Source organism: Adiantum capillus-veneris, chromosome 9, assembly GCF_014529385.1.
Source record: "Adiantum capillus-veneris isolate H3 chromosome 9, ASM1452938v2, whole genome shotgun sequence".
Taxonomy (NCBI): Eukaryota; Viridiplantae; Streptophyta; class Polypodiopsida; order Polypodiales; family Pteridaceae; genus Adiantum; species Adiantum capillus-veneris.
The window spans coordinates 57,304,422-57,315,517 of record NC_140939.1 but is presented as its reverse complement, the minus strand read 5'-3'; positions in this window follow the sequence as shown (position 1 = coordinate 57,315,517).

Below are 11,096 nucleotides of genomic sequence, written 5' to 3'. Positions count from 1 at the left end.
GCCGACACTAGGTCACTTATGCCTGAACCACAGACACCTATTCTCTCATATGGCCCATTTGAAAAAATGGGGTATTGATGCCATTGGGCCATTACCTAGGGCCAACTCAGGAAAATTCTACATTATCATGGGGGTCGACTACATGACTAGATGGGCAGAGGCTACAGCCACCACTAGAATCACAGCGGTAGAGGTAGCTAAATTTATCTACGAGCACATATGCTGTAGGTTTGGCACACCTTAAGAGATCATCTCTGATAGAGGGCCAGGTTTCAGAGCAAACTTGGTAGGAGAATTAATGGAGAAACTGGGCATTACAAGGAGGCACTCTTCACCATATTACCCTCAATGTAATGGCCTAGTTGAAAAGGTAAATGGAATGGTTTCTAAAATTATTACCAAGTAGGTAAACAATCATCCTGGAGACTGGGATAAGTATCTACTACCAGCTTTATGGGCCTACAGAACTTCATTTCGTACATCCTTGGGATTCACACCGTATCATCTAGTATTTGGGAAGGAAGCAATCTTGCCCATTGAAGTGAAACTACAAAGTCTCAGAGTAATGGCAAGCCAGCTTCAACAGCCCAACATGCATTTGAGAGATCACATCATCAACTTGGAAAGATTGCAGCTGGCCAGAGAAGAAGCAATAGATTATTATGCAGCACAAGCAGAGCATAGACGGCTTAGCTTTAACGAGCATCTCCGGAAAAAAGAATTGAAGAAAGGAATGTTGGTGCTCCGCTACGACAATCGCTTCGACACGCGCAAGGATAAGAAACTCCTACTCCGATGGGAAGGTCCTTTCATCGTCAGGAAAAAGTATGCCAATGGAAGCTACCAGCTTATGGAGGCTGATGGAAAACTTCATAAAACCAGGGTAAATGGTTGGCGACTTAAACCTTATTTTCTTCGATTTGACCAGGCTCCACCAATTGACATTCCAGATGAGGACACACCATCAGCCGCCACCTCCGACGATAATGATCAAACAGATGAGCTAGAGACATGAATGCCTCTAGCCAAAAGGGGAGGGCTAATGATGGGGGCTTTTCACAAGCCAAGCTCCCATACCCCTCTTCTCTCGTCCCCACCCCATGAAAACCCCCTCTTAGGGAGGGAGTGATAAAAGGCATTGGAAAAAGTAAGAAAAAAAATAAAGTATGATTATGTAAATATATAAGAAAGGTAAAATAGGCCACCTCATGCCTGCGGGGTAGCCCATCCCCACCTTGCGTCCTTTTTTTCTTTATTGTTGCCCCGCCGTGTGTCCCTTTTCCTCTCCTCCACTCAAAAGGTCAACCCCCTCTCTCTTTCCCTTGTCCTTTCTCCTTTCTCTCTCCCCTCAAGCTACCCCACCTCTCACCAATAATGCATTATAACTCACCAATAATGCACCCTAACTCACATGCAACTTACCCTATCTTTCTAAAATAGTATACCCCACCCCCCCTCTCTCTCTCTTATCATATCCCATGACCCAAATACCCCCCTCTCTCTCTAAAGGGTGCCATATCTCTTGTCTTGTATCTAAATAACCTTCCCCACACTCACACACACTCAGTTTCACTGAAAAAGGTGCCCACAGACCCATCCCCACCCAGTGGTTACCTGATTTTTCTTGTGTTCACACACATCTGCACACAGATTCACCTCTGAACACACTCCCCCCTCTCCCCTCTTGTAATTACTTTATTCTCCATGTCACCTCTCACGTTTTTTTTTCATCAACCCATCTCTCTCTCTTAGTCTCTCTCATGAGACTGCTGTTCTGGCACATATACACACAGCCAGACAAGTGGGGCCCACAGTCACATGGCCTATGTAGATAATGATTTCTTCATTTCTAAATTCTAGAATTTCTTCCCTCCTCCTCCCCTATATAAAGAGGGGTCACCATCACACAAACACACACACCATCACCAAAGAGTACACTATGCACTGTGTGTGCCTAGTGCACACACACACACCCACACCCACACCATCACCATCACCGCAATCACCATGCTTGTCTTGAGTATGACCTCTACACCCTTGTCTATGGAAGATGAAGGGAAACTAAATGAAGGATGATGGCCATAACCCTCGTGCGAGTTTTCGCCATCAGCTCCCACCTATCACCCATGTGCTCTACCACTCTCTCCCTTCTCTTTCCCCTACCCTATGCCCCCCATTTCATCGCCTTATTCTCTAAATAAAGCTTGAGGTTTTGTGAGTATGTTTTGTCCATGTGAGGTGTGCGGAATCGCCACCTAGTCTTGTGTTTGGAGTGAGCTTGTGTATGTGTGAAGGGTGTGCGGATTTGCCATCCTTCTGTGGTGCCTAAGTACTAAGCCGCTATACTCTCTCTCTCTCTCTCTCTCTCTCTCTCTCTCTCTCTCACTCACTTGATCTCATTCCCCTTCCTCTTCATCATTACTCCCAAGCATCCATCTCTCTTGGATGAAAACTTTGTTATGGTGGTGTGTTGTTTGCGTCCTAGCCGCTGAAGCTAGGTGGTGCCCCTTGTTTGCTTTACCATGACAGGCTCGAGGCGCACCATTCGGTCCCCGATGTTTTAGAGGCCGTCGGGGGTTCGGGGTTTGCTTTGCTCCCGTCAGGTCCATCAAAGTATGGGGTTTTTTTTGCGTCATGATCAAGTCACATGCCTCATTTTTGGAGCAAAAAACGGATTTTTCCATGCGAGACCATGTTTGGGCGGCACATTATGGCCAGATTAGGCATCTTTTGCACCCAAGAAGCGTGTTGGGGGGGTGTTTTGGTATACCAAGCTCCGTGCACCATGGTGTGAAAAATTACTTTTTGACCAGCAGATTATGGAAAAATCAAGCATCTTTTTCACCAAAGAACCGCGCTAGGGGGTGTTTCAAGACCGGAGGGGTCTAGACCAAGCTCCATGTGCCATGGTGCACAAAAGACCTAATTGACCAGGTCCAACAGAGCTTTTGCATAGTGTGGCACACAGGGCTTGGTACGGACCCCTCTGATCACCCCCCAGCGTGGTTCTTTGGTGCAAAAGATGCTTGATTTGGCCATAATCTGCAGGTCAAACAGGGCTTTTACGTGCTATGGTGCACATATCTTGGTACAAACGCCTCGGATCCCGAAACACCCCCCAACGTGTTTCTTTTGTGCAAAATATGCTTGATTTGGCCATAATCTGCCCCGGAAACATGGCCTCGTATGGAAAACTCCAATTTTTTTACCACAATCCGGCCAATATATTCTGGCAAACGGGATCGAGTTTTAGTTTTCTAGAAGTGATCTTAGTTTTTCGACGAGTGATTTTTCTCATGTACAATGGATTCTGCTCATTATGGGGTCTTAAAAATGTTTTTTTCTAGAGTAATAATTACAAGGATAAATCAATCTCCATACTTAACACATTTCCATGTCCATCTTTAAAAGAATAATTTACCAAATCGCGAGAATTTTCACTATCATTAATGTAGGTTAGATATTTCTTAAGTTGGCTTAAACTTTTTTGAAAATTCCATTTTAGGTATGTATTATAGTTGTAAAGCTTTTACGATATCGCAATAAAGATTGATGGACTTCAATACGCATTTAGGCTCAATAATAAATTGCAACTTATTGCATAAACTTCTAACTTAAAAAAAAAATTATTTTGTGGGTCCTTTGAAATCAAATAAAAGTCTGATAATGTTTTTAACGTATTAAAACTATACTTCCATGAATATTTTATATTGTGTGTAGAAGTTATTGGTCAGATTATCAAAATCTACCATGACCGGAGTGGTCTAAATCACTCGCTTGATCCAAGGAGGTTTTGAACATATGTCCTAAAGTCCATCACTTACCCCACCATTCTAGCATTTGGTCAAAGATTTATTAAGTTTTAAGTACTTACTTAAACTTCCAAATAAGAGACCCTCCTATATCTCATTCTCTTCCTAATTTCTTTAAAGGCTAATTGTACTGTCAGCAACTATATGTTTCATGTTCACATTTCATATTTATATTTTTTTTATTTAGAAATACAAATAATGTGCTTTTATTTGTTTTATGGTGACTTGTGACCATCTTTCACCAGCCACCACTATTGATTTTCAAATATGTACAAGAATGTGTCAACTAACCTGGTTCTTGACACAAATTTTTGTCAGGCCAAAAAATGAGGGAAACAATAGTATTTCAAGACAAGTGCAGACAATTAACTTCAATGCAACATAAAGTAGTTTCAAAACAAAGGCAAAGATCACTGAAAGTAAAGAGATGACACAATAAGATAGTAAAGGCTGTATTGCATTAATCAACTATGTGAGCCCACTGGCTTAGCATATGAGTTGTGTACTTAAGTGTTTCATACATGAGAACAAAGCTAGGATCTCTCTCTCTCTCTCATTACCACTCTATTTCTCGATCTTTTGGCCCCTTTGTCTTGGCTTCCATTTGCAACACCTTTCTTTGCAGCTGTAACTTTAACAGACATTTTCAACCAATTCTTGGTTGTAGAGATTTGGTTCCACACTTGAATGTTCATCTTGGTTGGTTGGTTCTTGGTTTGCAATTGAGCCACAAAATGACTGATTATATCTCCCTAGGGATTGACTATTCAAATAATGCAGGCATGAAATTCCACGTTATTAACTTTTGCGATACACCTTCTACGAATAAAACATGAACACATAGATCTACAATATCAGAAGCTAAATACAGTGTGAGGTTTTTAAATCCATAACCGAATTCAATTGCAATATAAACATTCAAAACTTTACCTCTTCGAAGAAAGTATTTGAAAATTATTGAATTTAGAACAACCCATATCAGTGTGGTGTACATTGGTAAAATGCATTGTAGTCAAGTTTTCCAACCATTGAATAGGAGCTTTCAAATAAATCTTTTGGAGGCACTAGTACTAGTTTTCAATGTTGTTGAATATAGGCAAATCAGCTAAAACAAGAGATGGTTAATAAAGAATCCTTCTAATTCAAAGAAAAAAGAGATCGAACAAGTAATTCATGGAAAAAATACACTAACCACAAATGCTTTACAGGAACTGTCGCTTACCTTAGGATCCTTTGCCAACATTGAAAAATTGTGACCCTTCATAAGCCTTACATACACCCCTTGCATTCTTCTACATTGACACCATGTATATTAGATCTCAATTGCATTGTAATCCTTTGCCGGGTAGCTATGAGAAAGTACACTCTTGCTAGAAATTACTTGCATAGTGCATAGTTCACACACACACATACACACAGTAAAAAAGGAGATGTTGTAGCAACTCTAAAAAGGTGTTTGAAAAGCAATAGGGAGATAGAGTATGAAAGTTGATGTTGCACATCAAGAAAGAGGTTATCGAACTCTAAAGAGAGATGCAAGCTTGGGAAGAGAGCGAAAGTGGGCTAGAACCTAGAAGTTGCAGATCTAGAATAAGATGTTGGAGCTATGGAGAAAGAGGTTATAGATCTAGAAGAGAAGATGTTGGAGCTATGGAGAAAGAGGTTGGAGATTTCAAAGGAAATATTGGAGCTATGCAGAAAGATGTTGCAAATCTAGAAGGAGATGTTGTAGCTATGGAGAAAGAGGTTGCAGGTTTACAAGGAGATGATGTAGCTATGGAGGACGAGGTTGCAGGTTTAGAAGGAGATGTTATAGAGGTGGAGTGATGCGTGGTAGGCTACTTTATAAAAAGATGCCCTAGCATGAAAAGAGGAGGAGAGAGAGATGTCAGGGCATTTTAGAGAGAGAGAGTAGGGATAAAGACTGCAGATCTGCGCTTTTCAACAGCTGAGGGGAGAGAAAGAGAGCTTAAGAAACTTTTGGAGGGGGAGAAACAAGAAGAGAGAGAAGACAAAGAGGGGACAAGAGAGGGAAAATTTTAGTATTTGAAAATTGAAAAGGTGCTTTTGGGGGGCGAGTAACTCCAATCAGATCTAGTAAAATCTGCATATATTCTCCAAGAAAATAAGAAAAAGTATTTTTATATAGGCATGTCTAGCCTATCTATCCCACCATTCTAGCCCTTGGTCAAAGCTTAATTAAGTTTTAAATATTTCCTTAAACTGCCAAATAAAGAGGCCCTCCTATACCCCATTCCCTTCCTAATGATATACCTTTCACCAATTTGTTGAGAACTAGCTCGTCCACTTTGGGTACTGCATATGATGATTTCTCCTTAGCTTCTTATTCGGCAACATACATACCATTGGCCACAATTAGCTTATCAACCCTCATCTGAGGTTGCACAATCATATTCACCCCTTTAGAGACTATCTTCCAATTAGACATTAATCCAAATTCACCTTTTGAATCCTCTAGTAGTTGTACCAAACTCTTTTGAATCCGCGATGTCATACAGATCTGCTTCCATGATAAGAAAATGAGCAAAGGGATGCCAATCAAGTTTATTTAAATCCTACATGATTATTCAACAGTAATAAGGGCTTGCTAACAAGCCAATTTTAAGTTAAAACTATGCCAGATGCGGCTCTCAGGATGAGGAGATTATTGATGTTATCAAAAGAAAGTGGCAGATACCAAGCGAGAAAAACCGAGAGACAGTTAAGAGCCAGACGGTTCGCCACATTTAAGCAATTTTGGATGATTATGAAGACTATTTGATAGATTTTGAAGAAGAAGAGTCGAGGTCTATGGTGGTGTCAAACCTAACTTTACCAGAGGTAAGGCATGTTCATTTTAATGAAGATGAAGTTAATGAAAGTATACCAAGGAACCACTTTTCAAGGACTCATTGGGCAAGGGCAACAATGGAAACTGTTGTGAAGCTTGGCGACATTGAAGTACCGGTCTTAGCACTAATAGATCATGGATCGGAGATAAATTTGATGGAAAAAATCTTGCACAAAACAAGTGGGTGGTGGACCTTATTACAATGCTAGTAGGAGTGTGGCAGATGAGGCTTATTGTTCTTGCCAGAGAAGATCTTACTAATCAGGTTGAAGGCAGAGCTTTGTGAACCAAAGCTACCAGTTCAGCATGCAAATTCTTTCTTGAAGATGTTATCTCCAGGTATTGATGTGTTGGCAGAATTACTACAGATAGAGAAGAGTTGGATGTAGATGAAGCTCGAGAGTTTTTTCTCGTATGGCCTTAAACTCGCTCTCACTACAATGTATAATCCAGAAGGTAACGGGAAAAGTGAAAGAGGGCATCCGCCTATTGTTAAAGCTTTAGCGATGGCCTAAACTCTTGCCATTTGCTTTATGGGATGATCGAAATACACACAGTGCTGTTACAGGGTTTATGCCGTTTGAATTGATGCATGGGTAAAAACCCATTATGCCTATAGAGGAAGCAGTTAAGACATGGACCATAATGCCATGGGAAGAAGGTATGTCTACTAAATATTTTCTTGATCTACATATTCGCCAGCTTGAGAGGCGCCAAGAAGATATTGAACAGTCTAAAGAGAAGCTTAAGGAGGCAAGGTTGAAGAACAAGGCAACATTTGATGGAAAGCACAAACTACGACCACATGCTATCAAAGATGGTGACTGGGTACTTGTCTAGCATAGTAGGTTGGAGAATCAGTATATTTCTATGCAAAAAATGGTCAAACGATGGTTTGGACCATAGATGGTGTTACATGTTTTTTATAATGTGACATATTAATTATGCGAACTTAATGGCACTATGCTCAAGGTGCTTCTTGCAAGAAAATGAATCAAGATATTCAAGAAGAAAGAAGGCGAGATTGTTATTGAAGATTTCGCTTTAGATCCACCTCCAGAGGATAAGGTTATATATACATTAGATGATATGTTTGATGAAGTTGATTAAGTGCAATTGGCATAGACCGGAGGCTGTGCAAGTTCAAAGGGGGTGGATGTCATGAAGCTCCGCTTCCATGATAAGAAAATGAGCAAAGGGATGCCAATCAGGTTTATTTGAATCCAACATGATTATTCAGCAGTAATAAGGGCTTGCTAACAAGCCAATTTTAAGCTAAAATTATGCCATATGCGGCTCTCAGAGCCAAAAGATGTCTAGGTAACGCTAACAATTAGTATGCTTGAAGTGGTCATAGCTGGGATTTTATTGATCAAAGTTGAAGTATTTGAAGGGCTCTACAGGCCTGTCTTTATGGCTCGTCAATTGGAGCTACATATAAGAAGCTATGACAATTTCAAGTTCAATCAATAGCAGATCCGTACCGAATTGGGTAGTTGCTGATAAAAGGTCAAGGATGATATAAATGCATGGGCCTGAAGTGCTCACTTCCAGGAGCATGTTGGTCTTTCTAGTTTGTCAATCGGGGTTTTGGTTGACAAGATATGGCAAGTTTAAGTATCACCAATGACCAGCCCCGTACCGCTCTAGTTGCCTTGATCAGTCAAGTTCATCTGGTAATTTTTTGAGGTTAATTCAGCCAGGTTCTGGGAAATGGAGCCGTTGGATCAGAATATATGCCTTGGTCAATATATGTGCCAAGTATGGTGGCATCTAAAGGCCGCCATCTCCACTAGCAATGTATTTTCATGTTGGCCAGTATACACGATTAATGCAATGCACTGCCCATATGTATGCCAATACGGAATCAATTTTTTTATATACATATAATGTCTTGTCTTGACGGACATTTAAGCCAAATTGTGGGGAACCAAAGTCGTGCTTGGCATTGCCTTGGCCGGGTTTTGAGACGCGTATTCATACTATCATGCCGTTACTTAAGCACAAAAATATCTTGATGATGCATTGAATGTAGGCATTGATTTGAACAACATGTATGCCAAATGTGGCCCCTTTACTCCGGCCTCCCATGGCCAAGGGCCCAATGGCAAGGCCGCCCAAGGGCCAACTAAATGGCTGCCCGCCCATAATGAGCTCAAAGGCTGCCCAATGGCCAACTTAAGTGGGAAAAAGGGAAAAAACGAGGGCATGGCGGAGATGGGCAACCAGCGAGAGCGCGGGGGAGGCAAAAGTAGCTCGCGGAGACCTCGACTGTGCTCAAGCAAGAGAGAGAATTGCAGAGCTATCCAAGGCACTCCTATTTATTTTGAGCCACTCCTGCTCGTTTTGCTGCAACTCCAAATTCATCATGCCACGTCAACAAGAGGCGCTTCCCATTAGCGATGTTGGCCATATTTAGCAAGAACACTTACCATGCAATCTTCCAAAGTGAGCTGTTATAAAAAGGGGAAGCGGCTCTTTTGGGGTCTCTCCTGGACACTCCTTAGTATGATCTATTATAAGCTCTCTAAACCAAGATTCCATAATCCGCTTGAGATAAAACGTCTTGATTCATTCAAATTCCTTCTTCTTCTCTCCCTAGAAGAGAGCTAGAGGCCTTAAGCTCTAAACCCAAGCTTCCATAGCTCGCTCTAATCTAATCTAATCCTAAGCTTAGGCTCCTAAGCCCATTCAAATCCAAAATTAAGCCTTCCATGAGCCATTATAATCTTGATGTTTCTTTAACCAAGCTTGAGAACCCGATTATTCCAAGGCTCCTTGATCCTCTCTCTTCTTCTCATTCATCTAAGCCATAATCCTAAGCCGAACATCTTAAGCCACAATCCTAAGCCGAGCATCTTAAGCCATAAACCTAAGACATAATCCTTAAGCCGATAACCTTAAGCCAAATCAAAACTCCTAAGGCCATTGGAAGCCGAAGCTCCCGTAATCATAGCTGAAGAGAAAATCAACTCTCTCTCGACCTTGAAGCAGCAGATCAAGGCAAGTTTGGTGGACCAAGTAAGACAAGGATCTTATTTGGTATTGTTTCATCGGACCAAACATTACCATCATTATTGAAATTCGATTTCTTAATTAGCACTTGGATTAAGGCAGGATAAACCTTGTAAGGAGCATAAAATCCTCCATTAACATTTGATTAAACAGGGATACTGTTAAGTATTGGATTTGAGTTATCGGGCTGCATAATCTGAATCAAGCTGTCTGTTTAAAGCTCTGTCTCCATTGATTGTGTCTGCTGCAACACTTTTCCTCACACCTCTCACAGCCAGGGGCCCTGTGCCTTCCCGTCGGCTCACCTTTTGAATACAAATCCCCCGACAACGGATCAATAACTTGAATAAACAATACATCCCTTTTCCGGTTTAACAAAGGTTTCTTTGTCAAGGATAGTTTCTCAAAATTCTTTATAGACACTCATAGTAGATCTTGTGTAGACAAATTTTTATTCTTTTGTTGCATCCACTTGATGAAGCTTTGTCTTGTTACCCTCCTAGAATCTTCAAGAAAATATTTCTCTTGCAATGCCTTCTTGAGTTCTTACAAATCCGGTACTTGAGCCGCTAGAATTTCTTTGATACAAGTTGTGAGTTTCGGCACTGCAAATATATGAAGCCCTTCTATTGCATTTTGATCGTCAATCCTAGTGTTTCCAAAGAGTACTCATAGATATTGGAGAATTTGGTAATATCTCGGCCTTCAAACGGTTGCACTTTGTTCATAATCGCTGGCCAAACTATACAAATTCTCTCTTGCAAATTATATTGTCGCTGGGTAGCCTATCATTGTTGCATGTAGGCTACAAATTACTGCATCATCTATTGCATGGATGTCTCCCATTGTGTAGACATTGTCTTCAACAAAAAGTTCCCACCCCGACTCATTTTGCACTAGGTTACCAAATATGTTGGGATATTTGGGGTTCGAGAGGTGAGTCAGGGTAGTTCCCGACTGCTAGCTGTGGAAAAAGAGAGAGGGACACGATTCACGAACACAACTAGTTGACAATCACTTTGCTAATGTAGAATAAGCTTAAACACTTGAATTTGATAGAATAGACAAGATTTTGAAGCATGATTACCCAAAGCAGGTTGCTAACAACACCGTTAGGGAGTTTAATCTCCTTACAATAGTTTAACCCAGCTTAACACCGTGGTTAATAGAGAAAATTCTTCAAGAGACCACATTGATGAAGGTAGAGAGTGTTCAATGATGCTAAAGACTGTGGTGCAGCCAAAGTTGGTCCAAGCTACGAGATGGTCAATGCCAGGCGGAGGCAGCATGTGAGTGCAGTGTAGAAGGGTAGGGCCGGTGCCAAGGACCTAGGCAACCAAAGGATAGAGGAGGTGTATGCTCGAAGTGGTTTTTTAGACCAAAGGTGTGCTGCAAAGAGCCAAGCAGGTTGGTGACCT